This window comes from Stenella coeruleoalba, assembly GCF_951394435.1.
Source record: "Stenella coeruleoalba genome assembly, chromosome: 5".
Taxonomy (NCBI): domain Eukaryota; kingdom Metazoa; phylum Chordata; class Mammalia; order Artiodactyla; family Delphinidae; genus Stenella; species Stenella coeruleoalba.
The window spans coordinates 84,098,285-84,123,594 of NC_137150.1; the positions used below are offsets into that span (position 1 = coordinate 84,098,285).

The following is a 25,310-nucleotide window of genomic DNA, read 5'->3' on the forward strand; positions in this document are numbered from 1 at the left end:
CTCCTCATCCCTTCAATCAAAAGTCTCTTGTACTTCCTCCCCCACAAAAAATGTGTTTATGTATTTGCCAGTATATATCTATATGTGTCCTCATTTTATTCATATAAGAGGGACCACATCATATATGTCTTAGATCTTGTCATATAGCATATAAATCTACTTTATTCTCTTTAACAACTTCACAATATTCCTTTAGGGGTATACCACAGGTGTTTAATCAGTTGCTGAATATTTGGTAAACACTATTACTTTTATAATCAGAAAAACTTAATACCCATTTTTATGTATTTGCTAGACCTCAGCCTAGAGTAAACCAAAACCTCTCTGCTTATTATACACACACAGGAGAAAAAAATTACTGTATGTGTGTGTATGTATGTATGTGTATTTGTGTGAACATGTTAGAGATGATTGTGTTGATCTATAATTTTACAGTATAAAATGTTAGAATGGCCGGAGGTAAGGTGGATAATGTCTCTTTGTGATTCTGGCTGAATTGTGGCCTCACATGGAAGTTGGCATACTTCTTGAGAGTTTTAATGCAGTCACTGATTACAGTATCTGAGATTTTACTGCATCCATTTGAGTTAAAACTGATTTTGTCTTCAAAATAAAAGCCTTCAAAAACAGAGAAAATAATTATTTTTCCCATGGCAGGAACTCTAAATTCCTTCATTTTATGTCCTAACGTAAAAAAGAAAACCACTAAGAAATCATTGAAAAGTTGATACAGAAATAAAACCCCTTTTGAATATTTGAGCTATGGAATTTTATTCTCCAAGTACCTGCTAATGTCCCAGGTACTTAAGACAGAGAGAACCAGATATAGAAAAGTAATTTATATCAAGACTTACTGTGATGCTAGTAATAAGGCAAGTGGGGCTTTCAAAACCATATTGCTACAGGTTAAAAAAATTACCCATGTGCTTTTGAATAGAAGGAAGAATTTTGTTTCTGGGCACTGGCATGATTGCTCTATGTAAAATGTGGAGATTGCACAACTCTAATATGGAAAAGTAAATGCACAAGCAAGCCATATTCTAACTATTCTAACCTTGAAAAATGTGGTTGCTTTTAATGACACGATGCATCAAGGTCAAGGGAAGGTGCCCTCAGCAGATGGAAGACTTTCAAAGTGAAAAAGCTTCTTTACATTTAAAATGTATTGAGTTACATATGATTTCTAAGGAACACTTGGTTGTTCTAGTTATAACCATGGCTCATTTCCGTTATCATGTGTCAAGTAACTGACTTACCTCGTATATTTCCCTGGTAGGTGTTTTCTGTGGAAAGGCAGGGAGACAGAGAGCTATTCCTCAATATCTTGTTATAAACCCACTAGGTGTCACTGCTTTCAGTGGGACTCTGGAAAGGAAACTGTCAGAGGACACATCTGTGCCTTGGCGAAAAACGGATTTCATGCCACCTTGACTTTTCACCTCTAATATACAGAGAAAACTGCTTAGGAGTCTTTCTCATGTTTATTTGTACCTGTAATTCCCTTACTTTATTTTATTCTGAATTTTTTAAGATTGAGTTTTACCATATTTATATTTGAACCAAATTTTGTTCAGAAATAGTTCATTGACGCTATTCTTTAACATGTATCTCCCTTAACTTTTTAAATACACAGTAAAATTATTAAACGTGATTTAGTGTTTGGTAACACAGAATGCATTCAGAAAGCTTGATCTCACGTCCTTTGTAAGGCTCTTTAGAGATGGGATGCCACATGCTTTCGTGTCAGTGGTGTAAAAGTGATTTTCTTTTTTTTTTTTCTTACCCTGCTTCCCGTTCTGTGTTCTTTCTCTCTTCTTGCTCTTCCTTTCTCTCTTACAGTTTCATGAAAATTCATTTATCTGTGACATTTAAAGACTCTGTCTGAGAGGTGTCTGGAGCTGTGGCCAGCTGTGTACATCAACAGTTTCCTAGAATCTGGCACTCTGTCAACATTGGGGGGCCTCGGTAACCGCACTTAAATGTAGTGCCTGCCAGCCATCAAGCTCTTAGTGTCTCAGTAACGAGTCCAAATGAGTGGATATTAGCATGTCAGATCCTTTCGCAACTGGCAACTCTTAGTAGACAGTATATGGGCATCTTGCATTCACCCCCTGCACTTTTCTGTTTGTCTGCTTCATTTATATGATGTCATTCCCTTCTATGTACAAAAATAGGAATCTCCAAGAAATACTATAATGAAACTGTAGTAAACAGCATCATTGCACAATCTTGATTTGGTCGGTTTTATAGATAGACAGTCCCCGACTTACAATGGTTCCACTTAACAATTTTTCGACTTTATGGTGGTACGAAAGCGAAATGTATTCAGTAGAAATCTTACTTCGAATTTTGAATTTTGATCTTTTCCTAGTCTAAGGATATGCAGTGCAACACGCTCTGATGGTGGGCAGTGGCAACGAGCTGCAGCTCCCAATCACCCATGCAATCACGAGGGTGAACAACCGATACACTTACAACCATTCTGTACCCACACAACCATTCTGGCTTTCACTTTCAGTACAGTACTCAATAAATTATATGAGATATTCAACACTTTATTATAAAATAGGCTTTGCATTCAATGGTTTTGCCTAACAGTAGGCTAATGTGTTTTGAGCACGTTTAAGGTACATTAGGCTAAGCTGTGATGTTCAGTAGGTTAGGTGTATTAAATGCATTCTTTACTTAAGATATTTCCAACTTATGATGGGTTTATCAGGATGTAACCCTGTCATAAGTCAAGGAAGATCTGTATATAGCTATATACATAGGTAATACATTTTTATTATATTTTAGGTGTTTCTTTTTGCTTAGGTTATGATATTTGAACCAGAATTGTTGTTGCCATTTTATAGTAGAAATATATATAGAGTTGTCCCTTAGTATCCATGGGAAACTGGTTCCAGGACTCCCACAAATATCAAACTTCACAGATCAAGTCTTGAACTTCACAATTCAAGTCTCATGTATAAAATGGCATCCATCAATATGGAAAACAGACTGTATGTTGGGACTTTCTAAGTAAGTCTTCCTAGATTATGTATGAACTTAGTGTGATAGAGACTTAGCTACATAATGAAGAAATATTAATGAGTTGGCGAGATAAGGTTGTTCTCTGAAACAAAAACTATTTACATTTGCAAATGTTTCTTAGTGTCCTCCCTACTATGCCAGTGAAATGGCCCATTTATAAATTGAATCATGAAAGCATTATTATGTCAACTTTCCCATGAACTGCCCCAGATAACAGCATATTGGCCTTTCATGGTTTGTAAGAGAGACCAATATTAAGACAACACTTTAGTTACTGCACTACAGCGTGCTCTCAACCCATGTGTAACCTTGTCCATATCGTGTAATGAAAATATACCAAGAATCTGAACTTTAACAAAAGGAAGAAGGAAGATGAGAGTGTCTTGGAGATCTGCATCCAACCTAGAATAAGTATGGAAGAATTTGCCAAGCTTTAGGTCATGCTCAGGTCAAATAATCCAGGTTTCCAGATATCCAAGAGACTATCCTGGAACTCTTGATGCCCCTTGAGTGGGTCAGTAATGACCTTTTCCTTGGATCCATTGGACCAGCAGTAACTCCTAAGTTGAATGAATTCGCCCAAGTTTCATGTCACTCACAGACATTTCCCAGTCTGGATTTACAATTTAAGTCCCTAACATTTGAGCACTTGCTTTCATGTGGGCTGCCAGGATCTGCTATACACCATAGAAGATTTTAGGGTGGTTCTTGTTGGAACTGAGAAAAGAAATGCCTAATGAACTGCATTTATGCAGTTTCAATACAACAACTGAAGACAAACTTAGGACCTCTAGAGCCTTTAGTTATACTTCAGAAAGGGAAATAGATATATTTATTTGCCTCATAATTATGAGTTATTTATAAAACTAAAAGTTCATTTTGACTCCAGATTTTATGTCATAATACAAAAGTCATCATTTTTAATTCAGTCACCATCATTGGTAGGAGAAAGGCTCCTTGGGAGTTTGTATCAAACTAGACAGCGTGGATGAACAAAGTAATGTCACAAGGGCTCCCACCACCAGAAATAATCTGGCAATGTAAGGGCAAGCCTCAAATCCAAAAAAGAAAAAATGGGTGCAAGGATTGAGAGAATAGGAAAAAGGAAAGCATAGGTATACATGGATCTGTAACATGGCCTGCATCAAGGGATTTGGTATTTTTCTTTCTAATTCATTTACAATAGAATATAGTAACATGTAAAGCTTCTAATGAAATAAACATGTCTATACTTAGCTCTGTTTTTGTGGTCCTAGAGAGGAGGAAAATTAACAACAAAAACAATATGCCGTATTAACCACAAGATGTTTATACCACCAAAACCTCATCTCAAGATATATTAGAGGACATTTTCAGCACCTTTTACGGATGAATTAGAAAAGGTCTCTCTTCCTGTCAGTAAGACTCATCTGCTGGGCTAACAACTTACCCTCCTCTTGCTCTGAACTCAGAACTTTATGAGTATACATTATATCTGTTCTTTATTGTATACTATTTGTTTAATGTTAGACACTAATCCTTTCTGGGGCAGAACAAGAAACAGGAATGAAATGAGAACATAGGATCAGCCTGCAGAATTTATAGATAAGGACAGGAGGAATTTTGTTTTCTTTTGGATCATTTTAGACACACTTTGGAACTGTATTTGAAATTTGATGGGCTGTAATTTAACCATCTCTTTTCATTAATACTAAAACATTCTCTTGCCTAAAAGCAGGAAAGATTTGGATTCTTCTTCCTTAGAAATCCTAACAACTTCTTCAGCTCTTTCTTCCCTGGTGTGTGTTTTGTTTACTGATCACAGAGTGAAATGAGAGAAGTAGGAACAGACAAAAGTGATGAGGGAGCATGTCTGATCCCACCTAAGCAGGGAAGGTACATATATTGACTCTTCTGCCTTGGCTACCCCTGACAAAAAAGAAATAGCTGCCTGACTATATGGCTGATAATCAACAGAACAGTTGATGGGGTGTTTAAAAGGTCTATCTTTTATACATATACATATATCCATTCTTTTTTAGCTTCTTTTCCCATATAGTCCATTACAGAGTATTGAGTATAGTCCCCTGTACTATACAGTAGTTCCTTATTAGTTATCTATTTTATATATAGTAGTGTGTATGTGTCAATCCCAATCTTCCAATTTATCCCCCTTCCCTTACCCCCTGGTAACCATAAGTTTATTTTCTTCATCTGTAACTCTATTTCTGTTTTGTAGATAAATTCATTGGTAGCCTTTCTTTTAGATTCCACATATAAGCAATACCATGTGATATTTGTCTTTCTGTGTCTGACTTACTTCACTCAGTATGACAATCTCTAGGTCCATCCATGTTGCTGCAAATGGAATTATATATATTTTTTAGAGCTGAGTTATATTCCATTGTATATATGTACCACATCTTCTTTATCCATTCCTTTACTGATGGACATTTAATTTGCTCTACACCTGAAACTAAGCATTGTAAATCAACTGTACCCCAATAAATTTTTTTTAATAAAATCAAATCGCAATAGCAACCTAAGAATCAAAAAATAAAATATAAAACATTTTTTCAAAAATTTAAAAACAGGTCTATCTTAACATAGAGTAAAATCTACTGTTGTTATGGAGATGAGCTTTGTCGGTACCTCTGTGATACTTAGTGCTAGACACCACTCAATAGAGACCCACAACCTCCAACCCAAAGGCATCAGAGGTAAATGACCTATCTAGTTCCAGTTCTATGTTATATCCCAGTCACAAGGGTACCTTTATTCAGACCTCTGTACTCCTCTATTTTGGGCCAATAAATTGCCATTTTATTTTTAGTTTATGAATGATTGAACGATTTCATAATGATTACTACTTCTGCCTTCCTAAAAAGACCATTTGCCAACTTTTAGCTCAAAAAGTACCCTAAGCAAGAGGTGTTACTAAAACCAAAGGATTGCTTTTTAGTACTCATCTTGAGATCTACTTTGAAAAAGCGTGGGGGGAGGAATATGATACCAAATTTCTGACGTACCTACACCAGAATGGGGGCCATTGCTTTTTTCTTCTTTTTTTTTTAACATTTTTATTGGAGTATAATTGCTTTACAATGGTGTGTTAGTTTCTGCTTTATAACAAAGTGAATCAGTTATACATATACATATGTTCCCATATCTCTTCCCTCTTGCATCCCCCTCCCTCCCACCCTCCCTATCCCACCCCTCTAGGTGGTCACAAAGCACCGAGCTGATCTCCCTGTGCTATGCGGCTGCTTCCCACTAGCTATCTATTTTACGTTTGGTAGTGTATATATGTCCATGCCACTCTCTCACTTTGTCACAGCTTACCCTTTGCCCTCCCCATATCCTCAAATCCATTCTCTAGTAGGTCTGTGTCTTTATCCCGTCTTGCCCCTAGATTCTTCATGACCTTTTTTTTTTTTCCTTAGATTCCATATATGTATATGTGTTAGCATACAGTATTTGTTTTTCTCATTCGGACTTACTTCACTCTGTATGACAGACTCTAGGTCCATCCACCTCACTACAAATAACTCAATTTCGTTTCTTTTTATGGCTGAGTAATATTCCATTGTATATATGAGGCAAATCTTCTTTATCCATTCATCTTTAGATGGACACTTAGGTTGCTTCCATGTCCTGGCTATTGTAAATAGAGATGCAATGAATATTTTGGTACATGACTCTTTTTGAATTATGGTTTTCTCAGGGTATATGCCCAGTAGTGGGATTGCTGAGTCATATGGTAGTTCTATTTGTAGTTTTTTAAGGAACCTCCATACTGTTCTCCATAGTGGCTATATCAATTTACATTCCCACCAACAGTGCAAGAGGGTGCACCCTTTTCTCCACACCCTTTCCAGCATTTATTGTTTGTAGATTTTTTGATGATGGCCATTCTGACTGGTGGGAGATGATATCTCATTGTAGTTTTGATTTGCATTTCTCTAATGATTAATGATGTTGAGCATTCTTTCATGTGTTTGTTGGCAAACTGTATATCTTCTTTGGAAAAATGTCCATTTAGGTCTTCTGCCCATTTTTGGATTCAGTTGTTTGTTTTTTTGATATTGAGCCACATGAGCTGCTTGTAAATTTTGGAGATTAATCCTTTGTCAGTTGCTTCATTTGCAAATATTTTCTCCCATTCTGAGGGTTGTCTTTTGGTCTTGTTTATGGTTTCCTTTGCTGTGCAAAAGCTTTGAAGTTTCATTAGGTCCCATTTGTTTATTTTTGTTTTTATTTCCATTTCTCTAGGAGGTGGGTCAAAAAGGATCTTGCTGTGATTTATGTCATAGAGTGTACTGCCTCTGTTTTCCTCTAAGAGTTTGATAGTGTCTGGCCTTCCATTTAGGTCTTTAATGCATTTTGAGTTTATTTTTGTGTATGGTGTTAGAGAGTGTTCTAATTTCATTCTTTTACATGTAGCTGTCCAGTTTTCCCAGCACCACTTATTGAAGAGGCTGTCTTTTCTCCACTGTATATTTTTGCCTCCTTTATCAAAGATAAGGTGACCATATGTGCATGGGTTTATCTCTGGGCTTTCTATCCTGTTCCAATGATCTATATTTCTGTTTTTGTACCAGTACCATAGTGTCTTCATTACTGTAGCTTTGTAGTATAGTCTGAAGTCCGGGAGGCTGATTCCTCCAGCTCCATTTTTCTTTCTTGAGCTTGCTTTGGCTATTCGGGGTCTTCTGCATTTCCACACAAATTGTGAAATTTTTTGTTCTAGTTCTGTAAAAAATGCCAGTGGTAGTTTGATACGGATTGCATTGAACCTGTAGATAGCTTTGGGTAGTAGAGTCATTTTCACAATGTTGATTCTTCCAATCCAAGAACATGGTATATCTCTCCATCTATTTGTATCATCTTTAATTTCTTTCATCAGTGTCTTATAATTTTCTGCATAAGGGTCTTTTGTCTCCTTAGGTAGGTTTATTCCTAGATATTTTATTCTTTTTGTTGCAGTGGTAAATGGGAGTGTTTTCTTAATTTCACTTTCAGGTTTTTCATCATTAGTGTATAGGAATGCTAGAGATTTCTGTGCATTAAATTTGTATCCTGCTACTTTACCAAATTTATTGATTAGCTCTAGTAGTTTTCTGGTAGCATCCTTAGGACTCTCTATGTATAGTATCATGTCATCTGCAAAGAGTGGCAGCTTTACTTCTTCTCTTCCGATTTGGATTCCTTTTATTTCATTTGCTTCTCTGATGGCTGTGACTAAAACTTCCAAAACTTTGTTCAATAATAGTGGTGAGAGTGGGCAACCTTGTCTTGTTCCTGATCTCAGAGGAAATGGTTTCATTTTTTTACCATTAATAACAATGTTGGCTGTGGGTTTGTCATATATGGCCTTTATTATGTTGAGGAAAGTTCCCTCTATGCCTAGTTTCTGAAGGGTTTTTATCATAAATCAGTATAGAATTTTGTCGAAAGCTTTTCTGCATCTATTGAGATGATCATATGGTTTTTCTCCTTCAATTTGTTAATATGGTGTATCACATTGATTGATTTGTGTATACTGAAGAATCCTTGCATTCCTGGGGTAAACCCCACTTGATCGTGGTGTATGATACTTTTAATGTGCTGTTGGATTCTGTTTGCTACTATTTTGTTGCAGATTTTTGCATCTATGTTCATCAATGATATTGGCCTGTAGTTTTCTTTCTTTGTGACATCTTTGTCTCGTTTTGGTGTCACGGTGATGGTTGCCTCATAGAATGAGTTTGGGAGTGTTCCTCCCTCTGCTATATTTTGGAAGAGTTTGAGAAGGATACGTGTTAGCTCTTCCCTAAATATTTGATAGAATTCGCCTGGGAAGCCATCTGGTCCTGGGCTTTTGTCTGTTGGAAGATTTTTAATATCAATTTCAGTGCTTGTGATTGGTCTGTTCATATTTTCTGTTTCTTCCTGCTTCAGTCTCAGAAGGTTGTGCATTTCTAAGAATTTGCCCATTTCTTCCAGGTTGTCCATTTTATTGGCATAGAGTTGCTTGTAGTAATCTATCATGATCATTTGTATTTCTCCAGTGTCAGTTGTTACTTCTCTTTTTTCATTTCTAATTCTATTGATTTGAGTCTTCTCCCTTATTTTCGTGATGAGTCTGGCTAATGGTTTATCAATTTTATCTTCTCAAAGAACCAGCTTTTAGTTTTATTGATCTTTGCTATCATTTCCTTCATTTCTTTTTCATTTATTTGTGATCTGATCTTTATGATTTCTTTCCTTCTGCTAACTTTGGGGGATTTTTGTTCTTCTTTCTCTAATTGGTTTAGATGTAAGGTTAGGTTGTTTACTTGAGATGTTGCTTGTTTCTTAAGGTAGGATTGTATTACTATAAACTTCCCTCTTAGAACTGCTTTTGCTGCATCCCATAGGTTTTGGGTTGTCATGTTTTCATTGTCATTTGTTTCTAGTTATTTTTTGATTTCCCCTTTGATTTCTTCAGTGATCTCTTGGTTATTAAGTAGTGTATTGTTTAGCCTCCATCTGCTTGTATTTCATATCTCGTCTCATAGCATTGTGGTCGGAAAAGATATTTGATACGATTTCAATTTTCTTAAATTTACCAAGGCTTAATTTGTGACCCAAGATATGATCTATCCTGGAGAATGTTCCATGAGCACTTGAGAAGAAAATGTATTCTGTTGTTTTTGGATAGAATTTCCTATAAATATCAATTAAGTCCATCTTGTTTAATGTATCATTTAAAGCTTGTGTTTCCTTATTTATTTTCATTTTGGATGATCTGCCCATTGGTGAAAGTGGGGTGTTAAAGTCCCCTACTATGATTGTGTTACTGTTGATGTCCCCTTTTATGGCTGTTAGCATTTGCCTTATGTAATGAGGTGCTCCTATGTTGGGTGCATAAATATTTACAATTGTTATATTTTCTTCTTGGATTGATGCCTTGATCATCATGTAGTGTCCTTCTTTGTCTCTTGTAATAGTCTTTATTTTAAAATCTACTTTTTCTGTTATGAGTTTTGCTACTCCAGGTTTCTTTTGATTTCCAGTTGCATGGAATATCTTTTTCCATCCCCTCACTTTCAGTCTCTATGTGTCCCTAGGTCTGAAGTGGGTCTCTTGTAGGCAGCATATATACGGGTCTTGTTTTTGTATCCATTCAGCCAGTCTGTGTCTTTTGGTTGGAGCATTTAATCCATTTACATTTAAGGTAGTTATCGATATTCATGTTCCTATTCCCATTTTCTTAATTGTTTTGGGTTTGTTATTGCAGGTCTTTTCCTTCTCTTGTGTTTCCTGCCTAGAGAAGTTCCTTTCGCATTTGTTGTAAACCTGGTTTGCTGGTGCTGCATTCTCTTAGCTTTTGCTTGTCTATAAAGGTTTTAATTTCTCCATCAAATCTGAATGAGATCCTTGCTGGGTAGAGTAATGTTGCTTGTAGGATTTTCTCCTTCATCACTTTAAATATGTCCTGCCACTCCCTTCTGGCTTGCAGAGTTTCTGCTGAAAGATCAGCTGTTAACCTTATGGGGATTTCCTTGTGGTTTTTTTTTTTTTTTTTTTTTTGCAGTACGCGGGTTTCTCACTGTTGTGGCCTCTCCCATTGTGGAGCACAGCCTCTGGACGCGCAGGCTCAGTGGCCATGGCTCACAGGCTTAGCCGCTCCGTGGCATGTGGGATCTTCCCGGACCGGGGCACGAACCTGCGTCCCCTGCATCGGCAGACGGACTCCCAACCACTGCGCCACCAGGGAAGCCCTTTCCTTGTGTTTTATTTGTTGTTTTTCCCTTGCTGCTTTTAGTATTTTTTATTTGTATTTAATTTTCGATAGTTTGATTAATATGTGTCTTGGCGTGTTTCTCCTTGCATTCATCCTGTATGGGACTCTCTGTGCTTCCTGGACTTGATTAACTATTTCCTTTCCCATATTAGGGAAGTTTTCAACTACAATCTCTTCAAATATTTTCTCAGTCCCTTTCTTTTTCTCTTCTTCTTCTGGGCCCCCCATAATTCGAATGTCGGTGCGTTTAATGTTGTCCCAGAGGTCTCTGAGACTGTCCTCAGTTCTTTTCATTCTTTTTTCTTTATTCTGCTCTGCAGTGGTTTTTTCCACTATTTTACCTGCCAGGTCACTTATCCGTTCTTCTGACTCAGTTATTCTGCTATTGATCCCTTCTACAGAATTTTTAATTTCATTTATTGTGTTCTTCATCATTGTTTGTTTGCTCTTTACTTCTTCCAGGTCCATATTAAACGTTTCTTGTATTTTCTCCATTCTATTTACAAGATTTTGGATCATCTTTATTATCATTACTCTGAATTCATTTTCAGGTAGACTGACTATTTCCTCTTCATTTGTTGGGTCTGGTGGGTTTTTACCTTGCTCCTTCATCTGCTGTGTGTTTCTCTGTCTTCTCATTTTGCTTAACTTATGGTGTTTGGGGTCTCCTTTTCACAGGCTGCATGTTCGTAGTTCCCGTTGTTTTCAGGGTCTGTCCCCAGTGGCTAAGATTGGTTCAGTGGGTTGTGTAGGCTTCCTGGTGGAGGGGACTAGTGCCTGTGTTCTGGTGCATGAGGCTGGATCTTGTCTTTCTGGTGGGCAGGTCCATGTCTGGTGGTGTGTTTTGGGGTGTCTATGGCCTTATTATGATTTTAGTCAGCCTCTGTGTTAATGGATGGAGTGTGTTCGTGTCTTGCTAGTTGTTTGGCATAGGGTGTCCAGCACTGTAACATGCTGGTCACTGAGTGGAGCTGGGTCTTGGCATTGAGATGGAGATCTCTGAGAGATTTTTGTCATTTGGTATTACGTGGAGCTGGGAGGTCTCTTGTGGACCAGTGTCCTGAAGTTGGCTCTCCCACCTCAGATGCACAGGCCTGACTCCTGGCTGGAACACCAAGAAACTTTCATCCGCACGGCTGAGAATAAAAGGGAGAAAAAATAGAAAGAAAGAAAGAAGATAAAATGAAATGAAGTAAAATAAAATAAAATAAATTTATTAAAATAAAATGTAATTATTAAGAAAAAAATTTTAAAAAGTAAAAAATAAACGGACAGAACCCTAGGACAAATGGTAAAAGCAAAGCTATACAGACAAAATCACACACAGAAGCATACCCATACACGCTCACAAAAAGAGAAAAAGGGGGAAAAAATATATATCTTTGCTCCCAAAGTCCACCTCCTCAATTTGGGATGATTCGTTGTCTATTCATGTATTCCACAGACACAGGGTACATCAGGTTGATTGTGGTGATTTAATCCGCTGCTCCTGAGGCTGCTGGGAGAGATTTCCCTTTCTCTTCTTTGTTCGCACAGCTCCCGGGGTTCAGCTTTGGATTTGAACCCGCCTCTGCGTGTAGGTCACCTGAGGGCATCTGTTCGTCGCTCAGACAGAACGGAGTTAAAGGAGCCGCTGATTCGGGGGCTCTGGCTCACTGAGGCCAGGGGAGAGGGGGGGCACAGAGTGCGGGGCAAGCCTGCGGTGGCAGAGGCCAGCATGGCGGGCTGCACAGGCTCCCGGGAGGGGTGGTATGGATAGTGACCTGTGCTCACATACAGGCTTCTTAGTGGCGGCAGCAGCAGCCTTGGTGTCTCATGCCAGTCTCTGGGGTCCGCGCTGATAGCCGCGGCTCGCGCCCGTCTCTGGAGCTCCTTTAAGCAGCGCTCTTAATCCCCTGTCCTCGTGCACCAGGAAACAAAGAGGGAAGAAAAAGTCTCTTGCCTCTTCAGCAGCTCCAGACATTTTCCCGGACTCCCTCCCGTCTAGCCGTGGTGCACTAGCCCACTTCAGGCTGTGTTCACGCCGCCAACCCAGGTCCTCTCCCTGGGGTCCAACCGAAGCCCAAGCCTCAGCTCCCAGCCCCCACCCGCCCCGACGGGTGAGCAGACAAGCCTCTCGGGCTGGTGAGTGCTGGTTGACACCGATCCTCTGTGCTGGAATCTCTCCACTTTGCCCTCCGCACCCCTGTTGCTGCGTTCTCCTCCGGAACTCCGAAGCTTCCCCCCTCCACCACCCGCAGTCTCCGCCCACAAAGGAGTTTCCTAGTGTGTGGAAACCTTTCCTCCTTCACAGCTGCCTCCCACTGGTGCAGGTCCCGTCCCTATTCTTTTGTCTCTGTTTTTTTCTTTTTTCTTTTGCCCTACCCAGGTACGTGGGGAGTTTCTTGCCTTTTGGGAAGTCTGAGGTCTTCTGCCAGCATTCAGTAGGTGTTCTGTGGGAGCTGTTCCACATGTAGATGTATTTCTGATGTATTTGTGAAGAGGAAGGTGATCTCCGCGTCTTACTCTTGCGCCATCTTGAAGCTCCTCCTCCGGGGCTGTTGCTTTTGAAGCCACTGCTTTTGAAATAACTATATGCTCCTCCATAGTGAACGTCTTCTTTTATCCAATAATTATAAAGTATATAGTTTTCAGTTTCTACTCATGTAATAGTGGCTTGGAAGCTACCTGCTTAACTAGCAGTCATGGACCCAGAGACCATTTATGTGCCCCAAAATAATGAATGTGGCATTATGTATGTGAGTCGCTTAGAATTGTATGTTGGGAGTGGAACAGATTGGGTATAAGAATAGATTATAGTGGGCTTCCCTGGTGGCTCAGTGGTTAAGAATCTGCCTGCCAGTGCAGGGGACTTGGGTTCGAGCGCTGGTCCAGGAAGATCCCACATACCGCGGAGCAGCTAAGCCTGTGCACCACAACTACTGAGCCCACGTGCCTAGAGTCCATGCTCTGCAACAAGAGAAGTCACCGCAATGAGAAGCCAGTGCGCTGTAGCAAAGAGTAGGCCCCACTTGCCACAACTAGATAAAGCCCGTGTGCAGCAAGGAAGATGCAATGCAGCCAAAAATAAATAAAATAAAATAAATAAATTTATTAAAAAAAACAAAGAATAGATTATGCTGTTTAGAAACTATATGATATAGATTTTTATAGAATAAAATTCTGTAAAACAATATATGGGGCAAAATAGAGAATAGATTAGACAATGTAATAGATTGGACTAAGTAATCTATTTTGGAGAAAATTTCTCTATAATTTTAGTAAATGAACTGCTTATTAACAGCATTATTATATTTATATTCAATGCAATTTGAAAATAAGGTCAGTATAGAAATTCAAATTCTTATATAAATGGTGCTCTGTGACATACAAAACAAACTTATGGTTACCAAAGGGGAAAGGGGGTAGGGGAGGGATAATTTAGGAATTTGAGATTAGCAGATACAAACTTTTATATATAAAATAGATAAATAACAAGGTCCTGCTGTATAGCACAGGGAACTATATTCAATATGCTGTAATAAACCACCATGGGAAAGAATATGAAAAAGAATAAATAAATATATATATATATATATATATATATATGTATACTCTTAACTGAATCACTTTGCTGTATACCAGAAACTAATACAACATTGTAAATCAATTATACTTCAATTTTAAAAAATGGTGCTCTGTGGCTGATCACCCAAGAAAGGTACAGTTTTGCTCTAGCTCACCTTTCTGGTTTGCGAGTGATGATACTTTTATATTTACCTTCACTGTCTCTTCTCTGCCAAAATGAAAGTCACTATTTGGGAAACTGCACCATTTACAACCATTTTAATACTGCTATCTACAAGTTATGATCATGGAAATCTAACCTATGTGAAATAAAATATCCCAGGAAAGCCCTGGTAAAACTTATTTGGCAATCCTTTGACAATACCAGGACTCTAGGTATTAACCAGCACAATGCCATGCTGTATAATACCTTGTCTTCTTTCTTGGTCCAATGAGAGCTCTGGTGAACTAAGGCAAAGCTAGAGTTATAATCTAACTCCACATAAATAGCAAAGCTTTCGATTTTGTCTCAAATGACAAAAAACAAATAAGCAAACAAAAACAATTTCTAACCTGTTTATTTGGTGCCAAGCACTTCAGAATTCTCAGGAGTCAATATGGAGAAATGGAGAAATGGTATGCCATTCTGGATTCTGGTTTTCGATTACCTTGATTAACTAGACACATGTTTTCCAATATTAACAAACCCAGTGTATTCTAAATTATTGGTGACAGCATTTCAAAAATCTCAAAACAAAATACATTTTAATATAAAAATTATATTTTAAGAAGGAGTAGTCAAGGAAAAGTGATGCAAATCACATGAACAACAGGGCACCAGAGATTCTAAACAGTTAGTTGTAAATCACTGTTTTATATGTTGAGGACAGGGAATGCATGCTTTCAAAGTACAGTGCTTTTATGCACAGTGTCCAAATAGCAGCAATTTGAGACATAGGTATAACCAACCACTTCAGAAAAAGGACAAATTTAAAATGAACACTCCCTAAAACAGAAAATCAACAGAATGTTGTTAAATAGAAGTTAATGTTAATATTCTCAGGAAGGAAAATAAACCTCACAAGTGGCAACTTGTCTCACTACTCTCTCATCGTTTATATCTGAGTTCATATAGCCATGTTAGCTTGCACATCTTAATAGCTGCTAAACTAACACCACATACCTGAATATGCATATCCCCGTTGCTTCTTTTCTATGAGGTTGTCTTCTTTCTCTATAAGTTTGCCATATGTAAGGGAAGGCTTATAACTTTGTTTCTTTTAATCTTCTTGCAAGTCTTATATTTTCCATTATCCATGATTGTTTTGTAAATGTCACTGATGGATTGAAAATAAGGAATGGCTAGCTTTGTGGGCAAAATAGCATCTAGAAGTAGAGCATAGAAAGTAAATCAGGAGTGTGAAATGTAAACCTGAAATTTAAACATAGCTGTAATAGTGGACTGTATAAGAAGCATGAAGAATATAGATATCTCTACCATTTCCTCTGAGCATGGATCAGACACTTAATCATGCTTGTTTGATATTCAGCTGAAATTGGATATGAACATTCTGGAGAGAAAGAGTTATTAAACTCCATCCCAGTAAAATTTAAATTCAAAGACATGGAAGCAACCTAAATGTCCATCAATGGATGAATGGATAAAGAAGATGTGGTACATATATACAATGGACTATTACTCAGCCATAAAAAGGAATGAAATAATGCCATTTGCAACAACATGGATGGACCTAGAGACTGTCATATGAATGAAGTCAGACAGAGAAAGACAAATATCATATTATATTGCTTATATGTGGTATCTAACAAAAATGGTACAAATGAACTTATTTATAGAACAGAAATAGAATCACAGATGTAGAAAACAAACTTATGGTTACCAAGGGGGAAAGCAGGGGGGAGGGATAAATTGGGAGATTTGGATTCACATATACACACTACTATATATAAAATAGATAATTAATAAGGACCTACTGTATACAAGTACGGGGAACTCAATACTCTGTGATGACCTATATGGGAAAAGAATCTAAGAAAGTGTGGATATATGTATATGTATAACTGATTCACTTTGCTGTACAGCAGAAACTAACACAACATTGTAAAGCAATTATACTTCAATAAAGATGTTAAAAAAATATATAAATCAACTATACTACAATAAAAATTAATTTTAAAAGATAAAATAAAATTCTGAAAAAAAAGTCTTTAAGGAAAAGTCAAACCATTGAATTTTTTCATCCTAACAGAAAAAAAAAAAAGATTGAGATAGTGAGCTAAGATTGATTTTTAAGCAAGTTATGGGAAGTAAGAAATGAGACTTCCTTTTCTTCACTGAGACCCCATAGTGATGAAATAGGCTTACACTGCAACAGAAAATCTTTAGGTTTGATAATGAGGTAAGCTCTTGATAGTGAGGCTTCTAAACACTGAAAGGGAAGTTCTGGGTTTGTCTTCTCTGAAGCTCTTTAACCTAAACAGTATAGACTCATCTTTATGGAATGGTTTAAATGTGTCAGGGTGAAGGGAAGCAATGACTTCTCTAGGTGATTCTCATTTTTCAGGACTTTCTTCTTCTCTGTCTTTTTAAAAACCACTGTTATTCAGAAGCAAACACTACTAAAAGCCACCAGGACTGCTAAATGTGGTTGGCCAAGGTGAAAGCAACAGAAGTGCCACCAATGTTTTAGTGGAGAATTCTCAGGAATCACACTATGTTACCCTTTGTTCCATAAGATCACATATATGTAACCGTCACACTATATTACCATCATTGCCTATAATAATTTATTTACTACAAACTTGGAATTGTGGGTACAGCTGCTGAAAAAAATTACTTGTGAACAAAGAGATTAGAACATATTTTCAGTGTTCTGTAAAGAGGTAGAGTAGACTTTTAGTGGAAAAGTTAGCACATTTCACTCTGCCTGTTGCTCTCAATATTCAAAGTCAAACTCATTTCTATTAAACTTAAATCATTCCCCTCCTATGACACTAAGTATTTTTGCTTCATCTCCAAAAATATGAAGCCAACATGTGTTGGTGGAATTTGCTTATAAAAATAAGGGGAGAAGTCCACAGTAAACAAGTAGGAAAAAGTATATCCTCATTTAAAAATATATATACACCAAGCTCTTCCTACTTGCGAAGTACTCTTCTAGGAACTAGAGGTACACAGATAAATGTGTCCATCACTAAAGAGTGCTCACAGACTGTTGGGAGAAGCAGACTTGGAAACAGAGAACTAAGGTGCGAAGAGATGGGTGTTGGAGTAAAGGTAGATGAAAAGTATTGTACAGATTTGCCTGGGACATTTCTGGGTTTTGCCTGTGGTCTTGGTATAATTATTTATAGGGTCCTTTCACCCTCAAAAAATGTCCCCATTTGGACAGTAAACTGTGTGGTCACCCTATGAATAGCTATAGCTGTCAAGTCTGCCTGAGGTTGTCTAGCAAAACTTCCACAGAGTTGGACAGAAAATCGAAGAGATTAAGAATGCTTTGTCACACATGTTATCTACATCCAAATGGAAATGAAAAAACTGGGTAGACTTACTGACTTTCATTCTTCCCAGGGTTGTCAGAGGGGTAGAATGGGAATTTAACTTATGTGTGGTGAGGGAAGAGGGTCAAGGCAAGACAATCTAAACCCCTTGTTGGTATATGAAATGCATAAGAATTGTCACTAAATGAGCCATTAAACTATTAATTCCCTGAAGCTCTCAGGATTGAAAAGTGTGGTAAAAAAGAACGAGAAACCATGATGGGGAATTTTAGAAAGACACGTTAAGGTTTAATATAAGGAAGAACATTTTGTACAAACAGAAGTGTCCTAGAGCAGGACTGGGTTGTCTGTGAGGTTGAAAGCAACATTCCCCTGGCGGTGTGCAGCAGAGGCTGAATGACTGCAGCGAGCAAACTCAGACACCAGATCGAGACTCAGACCACGGGGTTTTAGGGTCCTTTACACACTGTCCTGTGATTTTATGATTCTGCATGATGCATGGTGTCTTTTTGAGTAACTTTTAAGTAAGAATCTTATGCTTGGGGAAACCCCTAGAAGTAAATTTTTTTTTTTTTAATTAGAAATATCATGAAACAAAAAGTTTGTGTAAGCTAAAACCTCTTGGGATCCACCCTGAGCACACACTAAAAAGAGACCCAGGAATCTCACTGAGCTCATTTTTTGCTACTCATGCAAGGAAAGCAGCCATTAGACATGTAATATTCAGAAGACATGCCTCACTCAGGCCTCCACCTCTTGGACACCTATCATTTTAAGACAGAACAGCTGCAACGTCTTGCTTACCAGTTTGATTTGCATAGCTCTGAGTTACATAGGAAGAACCTGTAGCAAAGCTATCATTAAAGAGAAACAAAGCAGAAGACTGAACAAAGGATACATTCTGTGCAAAGTTTGAAGTTTAGACTGTTTCAGTAATCCTTGTCATGGTAAGAAAGATGTCTGCCCCTTCCCCCATCTAAAAACAATAGCAGACAAGTGACAAAAGAAGGCTCCCTGGAGGTAACATAGGAGCAAAGAGTAGGGTGAACTAAAGGCTATACACATGAAGAGAGAGAAAGGAGTCGGCATGGACACAGGGAGAGGCAGCCAAACACCCTGCATTCACGGCACAAAGATACATGATTAGGTTAGAATCCCTTTCACCTCTTCCCCAGTGTATTAAAGCCGGAATAGGTCAGGCCGAGGCAAAAGGAACGACATCTTGATGAAGCTCAGCTTTCCCAGAGGCCTAAGAAGGATGGCAACACAGCTAGAGCCAGAATATTTTCACCAGGCCTTTTGTATCAAATTCTCAAATATCTACATTTTCAGATTAAAATGTTTCCCAGTAAACTAGAGAGAAAAGTCTTCTGAAGGCAGTGGAAGTGACTTCAGTTCTTCAGTGGTTAAGAGTATCAGGGCTTTGGATTAAGGGAAAATAGTTTCAAACCTTTGCTACTTACAGATTTATGGTAAAGTATTTAAATTTCTATAAGTTTTAGTCTCCACAGGTGAAAAAAAATTGATAATACGCACACCATAGAGCTGTTATAAAGATTATGTTAGACATGTAAATTGTGTAATGCATGTAGTATCTGGCAAATGATTAATAACAATAAAATTTTTATTCAGCAGGGACAAATATACATTTCTGTAACATTCTCTAGTCACCATACCAAGCTCTGCCTCATTTTACATCATCACTTTCTGGCTGGTTCTTAACATTCCAGCCTCTGATCCAGCTTTGACTTGCTTCCCTAGATATTGTGAGCATCTGTCTCCCTGCTTCAAAACTTCCAAAACATGGAAAACATGAAGTTTTCCATGTTCTTTAAGAGGTATACCTCTTTAAGAGATATACCTAGAATCATTTATAAATCCAGTACCAACAATGGACAAAAATTTCAAATCATAAAAAGAATACATGACTTTTAGGAAATATTGTTCGTGAGTTCTGAAGGCATTCTTCATGTTTTATAACATTGACCCTGAGACCATTCATGTCAGGTAAACAAGGAACAGGTATTATTATTTTGTACCCTCCTCCCAGGAGGTTAAAATGACTCATGAAAATTTACTCAGCAATCTCAGGTGAAGAATCCCATGAGACAGTCTTGAATTCTTGATACAAAATCTGCCATTTGCTATGCAAAAGTCAGCCTAGGAAGGATGATCCCAAGTGTTAATTTTAGATTATGATATTACCTTTTACCACACACCTAAAATGTTTTCTGCATGGGCCTTTAATTACCCACAGAACACAGGGAGAAGACCATGTAAATCCCCTTCTCAACAGTTAAAGCAGTCCTTGTCACCAAAACTATCATATGTTAGATCACATCCGTGTCTGTGACATAGGCCTTGGCTTCTCAGGATCTACTCATTAGAAGTGAGTTTATGTGCCTTAAAACATATGGCCTTGATATATGATTCCAGAGCAAAAGAGCAAGGTATTTCAAGCTGGCCACAATTTTATTGACTCTTACAGACTTACTTTGTAGTCATTCCAATAAACTAGATGAGAAATTTCTGATGCTCCAAGCTATCCAGTCCCCAGGACTCCATTTCATGATTCAGTCCGACTAAACAACACAAGAGTGCTTTTGTGTGACACTGTGACCACAGGGATAAATAATTGCTTAGTAATTCTCTTTGAGGCAGAAAATTCTAAACATGGAGAAACCATTTCCCCTTAATGGGAGCCAGAAATCCTGTAAGTGCTTGAAATGGCATTCACAAGTCTGAATGGTAAACAGATAAAAACAGGAGCGCACCAGTTGCACAAATGACTTGCTTGTCACAAACTTGTCATTGCAGTAATCTAACATTTCTTTCACAGAGCCCGGTGGAAAGTATGGAACAAACAGGCCCTGCTGACGTTTTGGCTCTGCTAAGCCTTCCTCTGAGCTAAAGCATCTGCAGCATCTTCCTGTTCTAGACCCTTTATCTGTTGAAGTTAGTTGATACTGTACATGTCAAAGAAATGTTTGACTATTGCATTAACAAATTGATGACAAGCAAGTTATTCCTGCAACTGAAATGCTTCTGCTTTTAGCAGGCTGCCATTTTGACCTTCATCTTATTATACAGAAGAACCCAAACAGAGCAGAGCATTGGGGACATAGCATATTGTTGCCCCAGGCTTGGGCCCACCGGTCTAGGGCTTAGGTGCAGCGGTATAGTGAACACACCAGGCAGTTTCATCAAGTTTATGGGTGGAATTTTTCTGGTAAAACATAAATAGTATAAGCACATTGGACTGTCCCAAGGATTCCTGTTGCTAGGATAAAATGAGCCACATAGAAATTCATTTACTCCCGCACCCTCTTCACCCCAAACACACACATGTGCATACACAGATCTGTATATACTTTATAAAATGTTAATACAGAAGCCCCCCCTTATTCACGGTTTCACCTTCCCTGGTTTCAGTTACCCACAGTCAACTGCAATATGAAAATAGTAAATGGAAAATTTCAGAAATAAACAGTTCATTCGTTTTAAATTGTGCACCGTTCTGAGTAGCATGATGAACTCTCACCCTGTTCCACCTGGGATGTGAATCATCCCTTTGTCCAGTGTATCCTACTGCATAGTCACTTAGTAGGAGTCAGTTAGTCACTTAGTAGGAGGCTCAGTTATCAGCTCCACTGAGTCGGCATTGCTTGTGTTCAAGTCACCCTATTTTACTTAGTAATGGCCCCAGAGCACAAGAGCAGTGATGCTGGCAAATCAGATATGCCAAAGAGAAGCTGTAAAGTGTTTCCTTTAATTGAAAAGGTGAAAGTTCTCAACTTATGAAAAAAAATCGTATGCTGAGGTTGCTAAGATCTCTGGTAAGAACAAATCTTCCATCCATGAAATTGTGAAGAAGGAAAAAGAAATTCATGCTAGTTTTCCTGTCGCACATCAAACTGCAATAGCTATGGCCACAGTGCATGATGAGTGCTCAGTTAAGATGGAAAAGTCATTAAATTTGTACAAAAAGATTTTGAGACAGAGAGACCACAGTCACATAACTTTTATTACAGTATATTGTTATATTTGTTCTATTTTATTATTAGTTGTTAATCTCTTACTGTGTCTGGCTTATCATAGGTATGTATGTATAGCAAAAAATATAGTGTATATGGGGTTTGGCACTATCCATAGTCTCAGGCACCCACTGGGGTTCTTGGAATCTCTCCCCCTCAGATAAGGGCGGAATACTGTACCTGGAAGAGTTAATGAAAATTATATACCAGTTTTACACAGTTTTTGCCAGTTCTTGGATTTCCTCCTATCCATAGCCTTTCCTCGCCTCCTCCTCATTCAGCATGATATCTGGAGCAATCTAAACCTAATCAGAGCCACGCCCTTATCCCCTAGAAAATGAGGCACGTCCATCAGCCTCCTCACAGAAACCTGGGACAGCCCTTTCTCAGAAACCACCAGTTCATCTCCAACCTCAGCAGCCAGTAGGGAGTGCTCATACACTGTGCAACTTCAGACTCTCGCCTTCCTGTTTGAGGAGCCCTCCGCTCCCAGGGGGACCCACCCTTGGTGTTTCCTGAGTGTGCGTCTGGTGGGTCCCAGGCTTATCAGCGTATACACCAGAGCTGGAGCCTGTAACAGGAGCCTTGCCTATTGCCTCCAAGCATTCTGCCTCTGCTGGTGTCTTAGGCGGATCAGCACTTGGAACAATGGAGCTTTCGCCCCCAAAGACTTTGGCCTTTTCATAAAGCTGAGCTTCTCTTATTCACCAAGGTGTCAGGTGCCCTGAATTCTTTTCAGACCCTTGGTTAAGGGTGCATTGATAGTGTCTTATCTGGTTTAAATATTGACAGAAAAACTTGCATTCTCAGACTTATTTTCTTTCTGGCGCCCCAGGTGCTTTCATTTTTAAAAGTCTTGTGTAAAAATGATGATCATTGTTCAGCCATGAGAACTGAAATTTCTTGCCAAAGTAGTGATGGGGCTTAACTTTCTTCTAGATTTGGCAAATGTATCACAGTACTGTCTCCCAGATGAAATGTTTTACTCCCATCCCAAGTATCTCAGGCTGTAATCTATACTGCAGCTTTGTTACCTCAGAAGACAGGTGGGAAAGGTGTGTGACGAGGGTCCTGGTTTGCACAGTTAAGGATATTGCCTCTGGAAAAGGAAGTGAAGGGAGTTTGAGGTGGCAGTGATATCTTCTGTCAAAGAAAGCACGTAAATGAACCATTTGAATTTTAAATGGAATTTTAGTGACTTTTTTCTTCCTTCTTAAAGTTCCTAATATAATTTCTATAATGATTTTCTGTTTTCTTTCTTAATAGAATGTAAATGGCAAAGAAATGATATGCTATTTTTGATTCAGGAAAAAATAAAAGTCTTTTTTATGGGAACTCTCTTTTTAAATACACGTTAGGGAATAGATAATGGCAACAAAAAACAATGTTCTCTCTTCCTATTCAGAGGGATAGATGATTAGTGTATGTGCTTTTAATATATATTTACTTATTTGATTGTCTATTTTAAGAAAGGAAGGAAGTAAAGAAAAACTCTCATGCTGGAGTAATTTCATTAGATTCATAGAATGGTGGGGCTGGAAAGGAGCTTGATGAGAGGGCTCTGTCTTTGTGTCACACTCCCACTTTACAGATGTGGACACTGAGACCCAAACATCTCAGTTATAACAGGAACAAAGGTACAAAACAAAATTGTGGCAGAGCTAGGCCTAAATCGAGGTCTAACTTCCAATTCAGGCAATATTCTCTCAGAAATTACATTATTTTTTTAAAACTTTCTTTTAAACAAAGAGTAATTTACATCGATGTGCTTAAATCTAATAGGACATTTGCTTTTGGAAAAACCAGGTCTACAAATTGGCTAAGCCAATTCAGGGACATACATTTGAACAGTATGGAGACATTTCTTTCCAAGCTGTATTTTATCTGAGTTGTATAAGGAACTATTATAATTTCAATTATTTCTTTTCCCCTACAAGATTTCAAAGAAACACTTCTCCATTCCCATTTTGGCACCTGAAAACATGTATTTTAAATGGGTCTATAATTATTCCTTTAATAAATATTCATTTAAGTAGGTCATATTCTAACATTTTTGGATATAAAAAATCTTTTATCAGATTAAAAGAAATCTGTTTTTTATTCCCACTTTTAGCCACGTTTGAGTTGGTCTCCGTAATCGTCAGTTTCAACAAAATATTAAGTTAAAACATCAATGTTTTTGTTTGTTTGGGCTCTTTCAGCTTAACACAAGGGAAAAAAATACAAAATGCATTTACCTTTTTGCAGCTATGATAATTATATACTCTATTTTTCACTTATGCAAAATTTATTTTTGAGGGTTTTCTTTTTGTTTCATTTCTCTATTTTTGCATTTTCCAAACATCTGTACCATGGCTGGTGGCGAGAGTAGCAGTGGCTGGCACTTTTCCTCCACGTTTTGAGAGAAAGAGAATTGGCTGGAATAAAACCTTGCTTTCCATATGGTTGACTTGAAATACTACATTGAAAAGGTATCGTCTCTTTTTCTTTTCTGAAACCAGAGGTGAAGCCCAGAAACAAATAGCAATATTGATGCCAAACCACCTGTTGATTCACATCAAAAAAAATCCTTGGCAATGCATCCCATACTTCATCAGTTGAAAAACCTAAATGGATGAATGATCTTTGTGCATTAGTAGCATCGTATCAACAATACATACTGCTGGTCATTCACTTAAGAAAGCCTAGATTCTACACATAGTCAAGAAATGAATTGAAAGTTTTGCTTTTGATCGCTTTGTAAGTATGTTTGGCTGTGAAGTGTTTATTGATTCCTGGAATAGTTGGACCTAGTGTCAGGGACAGTGAAGAGGAGAAGATGACACTAGTGCTTTCTTTTACCTTGATTAATTCTAGTTAGGAAAAGCAGTAGTCTTTGTCTTATCAATTTTTTAATGTAAAATATTTCAAGCATATAAAAGTATAAAGAATAATGTGAACATACAGGAATCCAGCACCCAAGTTAAGCAAACCTCAATCAATGTGGAAAACTTTTTTCCCAACCTGATTTTATCATATGTTATTCTAAGTTATATATGGTGAGGTACACAGATTAAGTGTATAGCTTGATGAGCTTTTATGTAAGTATACATCCATGCGACAATATTCAATCCAAGATATACAAAACATTCACAACACCTAGGAAGAATCCCTCATGCCCCCTTATAGGCAATATCCTCCAAAACTTTAACAAAACGTTAAAAACAAGCAAAACTCTTCTGATCTCTGTCATCATGAATTAGCTTTACATAAGCCATGTGTTATGACTTACATAAAATTCGTTCTACTGTATGTATCACTAAAATCTGAGTCTCTAATTGTTAGACATTATTTCCAGTATTTCCCAATCACCACCAAAATTGTAGTTAACATTTTTGTACGTGTTTGTACACAGAGGAGGAAATGCTAAACTGTAAGAAATAATG

At 37.9% G+C, this 25,310-nt stretch overlaps 1 protein-coding gene across 21 annotated transcripts in view; it reads left to right on the forward strand.

The window, feature by feature from the left end:
• Window positions 1-25,310, forward strand: part of ZBTB20 (zinc finger and BTB domain containing 20) — an 812,397-nt gene that overhangs the window by 537,531 nt on the left and 249,556 nt on the right. For 2 of the 21 annotated variants that reach the window (XR_013828388.1, XM_079921766.1), the window contains one exon: window positions 24,257-24,356. The exons of the other annotated variants lie outside the window; for them this stretch is intronic. The gene's annotated coding sequence lies outside the window, so the exon portion shown is untranslated. The remainder of the gene's footprint in view (window positions 1-24,256; window positions 24,357-25,310) is intronic. 21 annotated transcript variants of the gene reach the window in all.